This window comes from Staurois parvus, unplaced genomic scaffold, assembly GCF_062004578.1.
Source record: "Staurois parvus isolate SC_StPar_1 unplaced genomic scaffold, SC_StPar_1.0 ptg000092l, whole genome shotgun sequence".
Lineage (NCBI taxonomy): Eukaryota > Metazoa > Chordata > Amphibia > Anura > Ranidae > Staurois > Staurois parvus.
This window is the reverse complement of record NW_028317888.1, coordinates 3,753,013-3,760,533: the sequence shown is the minus strand read 5'-3', so window position 1 is coordinate 3,760,533 and position 7,521 is coordinate 3,753,013.

The window sequence follows — 7,521 nt, the reverse complement described above, 5'->3', positions numbered from 1 at the left end:
ACAGGTCCTCATTGATTTAACTGAGTCTGCCTGAATGGTCAGAGTCCGCTAGTAGACTCACATCTTAGTAAATCAGGGCCATTGTATGACAGTTTGGCAATCTGTTCCCTCCACTGCAGTTTCGTCGGGACACCTGTAACCACACAAGGATCAAGTAATTTGTTGGCCACAGGCAATGAAGTCTTCAGTCTCCTAGACATCAAGCGCTGTGCAGGACTACTGTCCATGCCTTCAGATGGGGTGTTCCTCCAATGTAGAATGGCCTTCCATGGATCGGTACCATTAAACTTGGCCTTCTTACAAAGATTCTTCACTATCTTGACAGCCGATTCTGCTTTGCCATTTGCTTGCGGGTGCCTCGGGGATGAGGTAACATGCTCGAATCCCCAATCTGCAGAGAAACGTCTGAATTGCTCACATGCAAATTGAGGTCCATTATCCGAGATGACTCTATCCGGCTGGCCATAACGTGCAAACTGTGCTTTACAACGCTTGATGGTAGGATCAGCAGACAGGTCAGGAAGTAGCTCAATCTCCCAAAAGTCAGAATAGTGATCAACAATTAGTAGAAAATCCTGCCCAGCATAATTCAGTAAGTCCATGCTTACAATTTGCCAAGGCCGGGTGGGCAGCACATGCGACATCATAGGTCCTTTCTGTTGTGCCTGCGCATATTCATTGCATGCCGAGCAACAGCTAACAAAGTCTCCAATCTCGTTCTGCATGTTGGGCCAGTATAGGGTATCACATGCTTGCCTATAGCATGCTTCTCCACCAATGTGACTGGCATGAATACGAGTCAGCATCTCCCATCTTAAAGATTTAGGAATGATGACCCTTGGCCCCTTGTACAGTATACCATCCTGAATGGCGATTTCATCTCTGAAAGTCCAATATTCTCTCACAAGTAATGGGGCTTCCAACTTGGAATCAGGCCAACCATTCAGAACAACATATTTAAGAGCCTGCAGACTCTCATCGGTTTCAGTGTGCTGTTTTATCTGAAGCAATCGTTGGTCCGTGACGTATAAATAGTCTGAATGATTAATCTGTGACAGGACCTCCAGGTCCCGCTGAACATTGCAAACTGTGTGTTGTGCATACTCAGGTGTACCACCTGCTGCTGTAGCTCTGCTAAGAGTGTCACTAATGTACATTTCAGGACCAGGTTTATAGACAACATTTAGGCAATAGTTTTGTAACGTGACAACATGCTCTGTAGACGTTTGGGTGCACACAAAAGTGGTTTCTGGAAAATAGAAATCAGAGGTTTATGGTGAGTTTCTGCCGTGATCTCGTCACGCCCATAGAGGTAGTGGTGAAAGCGCTGGCAGGCAAACACTATACTCAGACATTTCTCTTCTATTTGTGTGTATTTTTGCTCGGTAGAGTCAGTGCCCTTGAACCAAAAGCGATAGGCTGGCCAGCTTGCAATAGACAACACCCAAGTCCAGTTTTGCTTGCATCACTTTGAATAGTTACAGGTTTAGTAACGTCATAGTACTTCAGGACAGGTGTGTCCGTGACCAAGCGTTTGATGTCCTGCACTGCATTATCATGCTTAGGAAGCCAATACCAAACAGCGTCCTTGTCCAGAAGCCTTCTCAATGGCTCACAGACCTCTGAGAGGTGTGGTAGGAATTTTGCTAGGTAGGTAACAAATCCAATGAAGCGTTGCAGGGATTTCACATTTGCTGGCTGCGGCATATCCAGTATGGCTCTGATTGGTTTCTGGGTCAGCCTTCAAACCCTCCCAGGTTAGAATGTGTCCATGAAAGCGGACCTCTTTGACCTTGAATTGCAGTTTTTTCATGCCAAGTCTCAATTTTACCTGCCTACAACGATTCATCAGTTCCAGCAGTTTGCCATCATGATCTTGATCTGCTTCCTCATCTGTGTCCCCACAGCCAACCACAAGGATGTCATCAGCTATTGGTTCAATACCACCGAGTCCAGCCAATAGTTCATGTTGTTTATGTTGATACACGTCTGGTGCAACTGATACTCCAAAAGGCAGTTTGAGCCATCTTTTCCTGCCCCACGGAGTCCAGAAGGTGGTCATGTAACTACTTGCATCATCCAACTTACACTGTAAAAATGCATCCTGGGTATCAACAAGTGTGAACAGACATGCCTTAGGCAGCTTGTACAAAACATCCTCGAGAGTTGGCATGATGTAGTGAGATCGTCTCAGTGCCATTTTTAAGAATTTGGGATCTATGCATATTCGTAGTTTATTTGGCTTCCTTACAATCACCATGTTACTTATCAGCCAGTTGGGTTCGTCACTGGTGTCAAGTGTCCATTGGCCTCATACTGGTCAAGCTGTGCCTTAACTGCCTGTTTTAATGCCACCGGCACATTGCGTGGTGCACATTGGACTGGAGGGACACTCACGTCAAGGTCGCAATGAACTTCCCCTGGTACAGATTCCACTGGCCCAGTAAACACATCACTAAATTCCTTTATCAGCAGTTGTTTTGTCAAGGGCCCCTTGGATAGATTGTCCATCACATTAAGCTCTGCAGGGATGGAGAAACGTCTCAGCCCTAGACGCTCACAGGTTGACCCAGACAACAGTGGCCTTTGGCAGGCTTCCACAATTTCACACTCCAGCTTGTGTGTTAGTCCACGTATGGCACATTCTGTCTTGAAGAGCCCTAGAGAGTTCATAATCGCACCGGAGTATAACTTTAACCTGGTGTCACTTGGCAGTAGACGTGCTTCTGGTGCTGACACCATTTTGTCTCTTAAGCACATTACATCCCACGTTGTTCCTGAATGGAGGTGACAGGAATGGGGCTTATTATTTACATGTAAAGTGACAAACCATTTCTTTCCTCTGGATTGCACAGCGCCGATCAATTCACTGCTGTACATAACTTCAGTGGTGTGTGTCTCTTCCTCATATGCGGATGTGTTCTCCACGTTGTGTCATTTGCCTATTGATGGCCGTCGTTTACTTGACAAACAAACGTTAGCAAAATGGTTTGTTCTTCCACAAGACTTCCAAGACTTCCCATGAGCTGGATACGGCTCTTTAATTCTTTCATGCACAGTCCCACAGTATTTGCAAGCTGTAGGGTTGGCAGTATTTGTGCTCATCAGGCGGCGTTGCTGCAGTTTGTTCATGTTGCCATGCTGCATTGCAATGTTTATGCTGTCGGTCTGCTGTCTGTCCTGTTCCATAACTTTCAGACGTCTGTCAGTGAGCTCTGCTGTACGGCACGTCTCAATGGCTGTGTGTAGAGTGAACTCATGTTCTCTTAGGAGGCGCCTGCGTGTGCTCTCTCGCTAGCTATACCAACAACAATTGTGTCCCTTATCAATTCGTCTCTGAGTGCCATATTCACAAGTTGCTGCCTTTTCTCTCCAGTGTGTAACAAAGTGATCCAAAGATTCTCCCTCTTCTTGTTTGCAGCATCCAAACACATCCCTTTCATAAATGACATTTGTAGCAGGTATGAGATCATCTTCCAGTACATTTACAATGGCTGTAACATTGTGTTGCTGATCTGCTGTGAGGGTCACATTGTGTTTATACACATGCCTGCATTCACTGCCCATGACTCTTCTCAGAGTTGCTGCCGGCACTCCTGCACATTTCTCATTCCAGCCTGTAGCCAGACAATAATCTTCACATTCAGCTCTGAAAGATTCCCAATTGCTGCTCCAATCCCCACTCATTGTCATCCCCTCTGGGGGAGGTATGCCATTCATGGCAGCCATATTGTCAGGAAGCCTCTGAGCTATCAAATCTCAGACAATCCTCAGTCTCAGGCTGTAGTTCACAAACCTGTGTTTCCCAAAGCTGCTGCACTCCAAACAAGAGGCTCAGTCCTGATTCCAGTCACTTCTGACACCATGTTTCATGTACAGGAATGAACACAACACAAGCTGGTGTGAGGAATCATGTTGTACAACAGAACTGCATCCAGGTCAGCATAGAACAGGAAGCAGGAAGTAGAAGGCCATGCAATATTCCCGGATACAAGTCGGGTCACAGGATTTGTACAATGACTCTATAACAACTGCCTATCACAGTTCTGGAGGCCCTGGAATGCCAGGATAGCACCAAACCCCCCAAATGACCCCTTTTTGGAAAGTAGACACCCCAAGGAATTTGATAATAAGCATGGTAAGTATTTTGCAGATCTCGTTTGTTGCCACAAGTTTTTGGAAAATGAATAAAAAAACATATTTTTTTTTTCTTTTTTTTATATTTCAAAACCTTGTAGGAAAAAATTAGATCTGCAAAATACTCACCATACCTATTTTTAAATTCCTTGGGGTGTCTACTTTCCAGAAAGGGGTCATTTGGCGGGGTGCTATCCTGACATTTCAGGGCCTTTGAAACGGATAGGTAGTGAGGAAGTGAAATGAGGAACTAAAGGAAAACTATTTGTGTGAAAAAAAGGATGCAAATTTAATTTACTTACACAATAATCAATAAACAGAATTCTGCACCTTATCACCTACAAAAATATCTACTATACCCAGAAGAAAAGTAAACTTTCACCCTTGAAAGTATGTGTACATGTAACTAAACTCTTCTTTAAACATAGATGAATCTATCCCAATATACAATAAAATAATACAGAAATACAATTTACAATAAAATAAATAAAATAAATTGTAAAATAAAATAAAAATTCCAAACAATATTATTATATATCAAACTAAATGTCCCAAAAAATAAATGTCCAAAATGTCTCTGTAAAGATGTCTTTCCAAATTGCAAAGCAAACTCGTATCATCTTTAATCATCCAGTATGGAAATTCCAAAATTCTTTGTAAACCTCAAAAAAATAAACTTCTGATAGTGTATTACCTTTATACTGAACATACATGTAAAATAGTGACAACTTTTATGTATTTGGTAGATTTTATATTAACTGTTAGTGTTTTTTAGGGGTTGATTTTATTTATTTTATTTATATATTTTATTTAATTTATTTTATTATATATCATATTTATCATACTTTTATGAGATAGTTTGGGGGATATGGATTAGTTTGTGTGTGAGTAGATGTAGAATGTATTGATCTGGGAATGCATAGATTGACCAGTAGAGGGAGTCATCACCATAGGGGGTATAAGATTGTCATTGTATTGAATATCGGTCTGTTATATATTTATATATTATATAAGAAGGGTGTATATACATTGCTGCTATTTAGTTGGATTCACAGTATATGTTGATCCTTTTTAGCATTTTAATTACATGGGGATTTAGATCAGGTATGGGGGCGTGTACCTGTTAGGGGGAGTGGGGGGGTCATTAAGATGGAGTTTATGTTACAGTATAGGTACACAGTTATATGGTTCTAGTATAGATGCTGTGTGATTGCAGTGTTTGTATAGGGATTGCAGTGTTTGTATAGGGATTGCAGTGTTCGTATAGGGATTGCAGTGTTCGTATAGGGATTGCAGTGCTCGTATAGGGATTGCAGTGTTCGTATAGGGATTGCAGTGCTCGTATAGGGATTGCAGTGCTCGTATAGGGATTGCAGTGTTTGTATAGGGATTGCAGTGTTCGTATAGGGATTGCAGTGTTCGTATAGGGATTGCAGTGCTTGTATAGGGATTGCAGTGTTCATACAGGGATTGCAGTGCTTGTATAGGGATTGCAGTGTTCGTATAGGGATTGCAGTGCTTGTATAGGGATTGCAGTGTTCATACAGGGATTGCAGTGTTTGTATAGGGATTGAAGTGCTCGTATAGGGATTGCAGTGCTCGTATAGGGATTGCAGTGTTCATACAGGGATTGCAGTGCTCGTATAGGGATTGCAGTGTTCGTATAGGGATTGCAGTGCTCATATAGGGATTGCAGTGTTTGTATAGGGATTGCAGTGCTCGTATAGGGAATGGGAATAAAGATATACATGCCGCCGTTTTTCCATATAGTAAGATGGCGGATTCAATTTCCTGCCCTTGATGTGGGACAGAATATAAGGAACCACCTCTCAGACATCTTGATCCCTTGTGAAAAAGTCCAGGAAATGACGAAATGCGTTGGGACACGCGACGTCTAACGCACTCAAGCAAAACCAGAAGTGTGGTGGTGGCCATTTTGGAAGTGGGAACATGCGGTTCTCTATACATAGGACTACACCTGAGCTGTTCTGAATGCTGGAAGCTGATATTCTTCAATTGTAATGTAAGATATTCAATAAATATTGACTTATGTTACTATATAGCGCTGATTGTCTCCTATCTCACCTGATGAGGAATATGGAAGAGTGCCAACAGGAACATTAGGAAGCCTGGAGAGTGCGACTATCCCCTGAAAGCCTGGGATTTATTTCCAGAGGGGAATGATCCATTGTTGCACCAGTTGGAGGAGAGCACTTTATTGTTCACTATTATTGAGTTTGTAGCGCTCACTATTAGAGATTTGGGTTATTCTCCATTCTCACTATTTGGAGGTGATCACGTTTCATCGTTTGGACTTGGAATGGTCACTCTTCTGATTCTTGTCACGAGTGTATTTACATATTCAGAGATTGATATATTGGTAGAGGAATTGTTTTTCACGTGTGAGCTCACGTTATGCAGTTGGCATGATACACGGTTCTTTCACTATTTTACATGTATGTTCAGTTTAAAGGTAATACACTATCTGAAGTTTAGTTTTTTGAGGTTCATGAAGAATTTTGGAATTTCCATACTGGATGATTAAAGATGATACGAGTTTGCTTTGGAATTTGGAAAGACATCTTTACAGAGACATTTTGGACATTTATTTTTTGGGACATTTAGTTTGATATATAATTTTTGGGGATTTTTATTTTACAATTTATTTTTTTATTTTATTGTATATTGGGATAGATTCATCTGTGTTTAAAGAAGAGTTTAGTTACATGTTCATTTATGTACCGTATTGCATGACCGCGCAATTGTCAGTAACACAAGTGCAGTTCTGTATAGTAAAACAATGGCATAAATTCCATTATCTCTCCCATAGTTTGTAGACGCTATAACTATCACACAAAGCAATCAATATACACTTATTGGGATTTTTTACCAAAAACATGGAGCAGAATACATTTTGGCCTAAATTTATAACTAACTTTGAGTTTACTATATATTTTTTATAGCCAAAAGTAAAAAATATTGTTTTCTTTTCAAAATTTTTGGTCTTTTTTTGTTTATAGCGCAAAAAATAAAAAGCGCACAGGTGATCAAATACCTCTGAAAGAAAGCTCTATTTGTGTGAAAAAAGGACATAAATTTTGTTTGTGTGCAGCATTGCATGACCGCGCAATTATCAGTTGAACTAGTGCAGCACTGAAAGCAAAAAGAGGCGTGGTCATTAAGGGGGGTAAATCCTCAGGAGGGGGAGGGGTTAAACTCTTCAGTATCTTCCCAACTATAGAAGTTCCACTAACAGCTCTATAATTACTTGGGAAAGATTTTGTCCCCTTTATAAATATTGGCCCCACATTGGCCTTACACCAATCCAGTGGTACTATGCCAGTCATTAAAGAGTCCCTAACAATGAGAAACAATGGCTGTGAG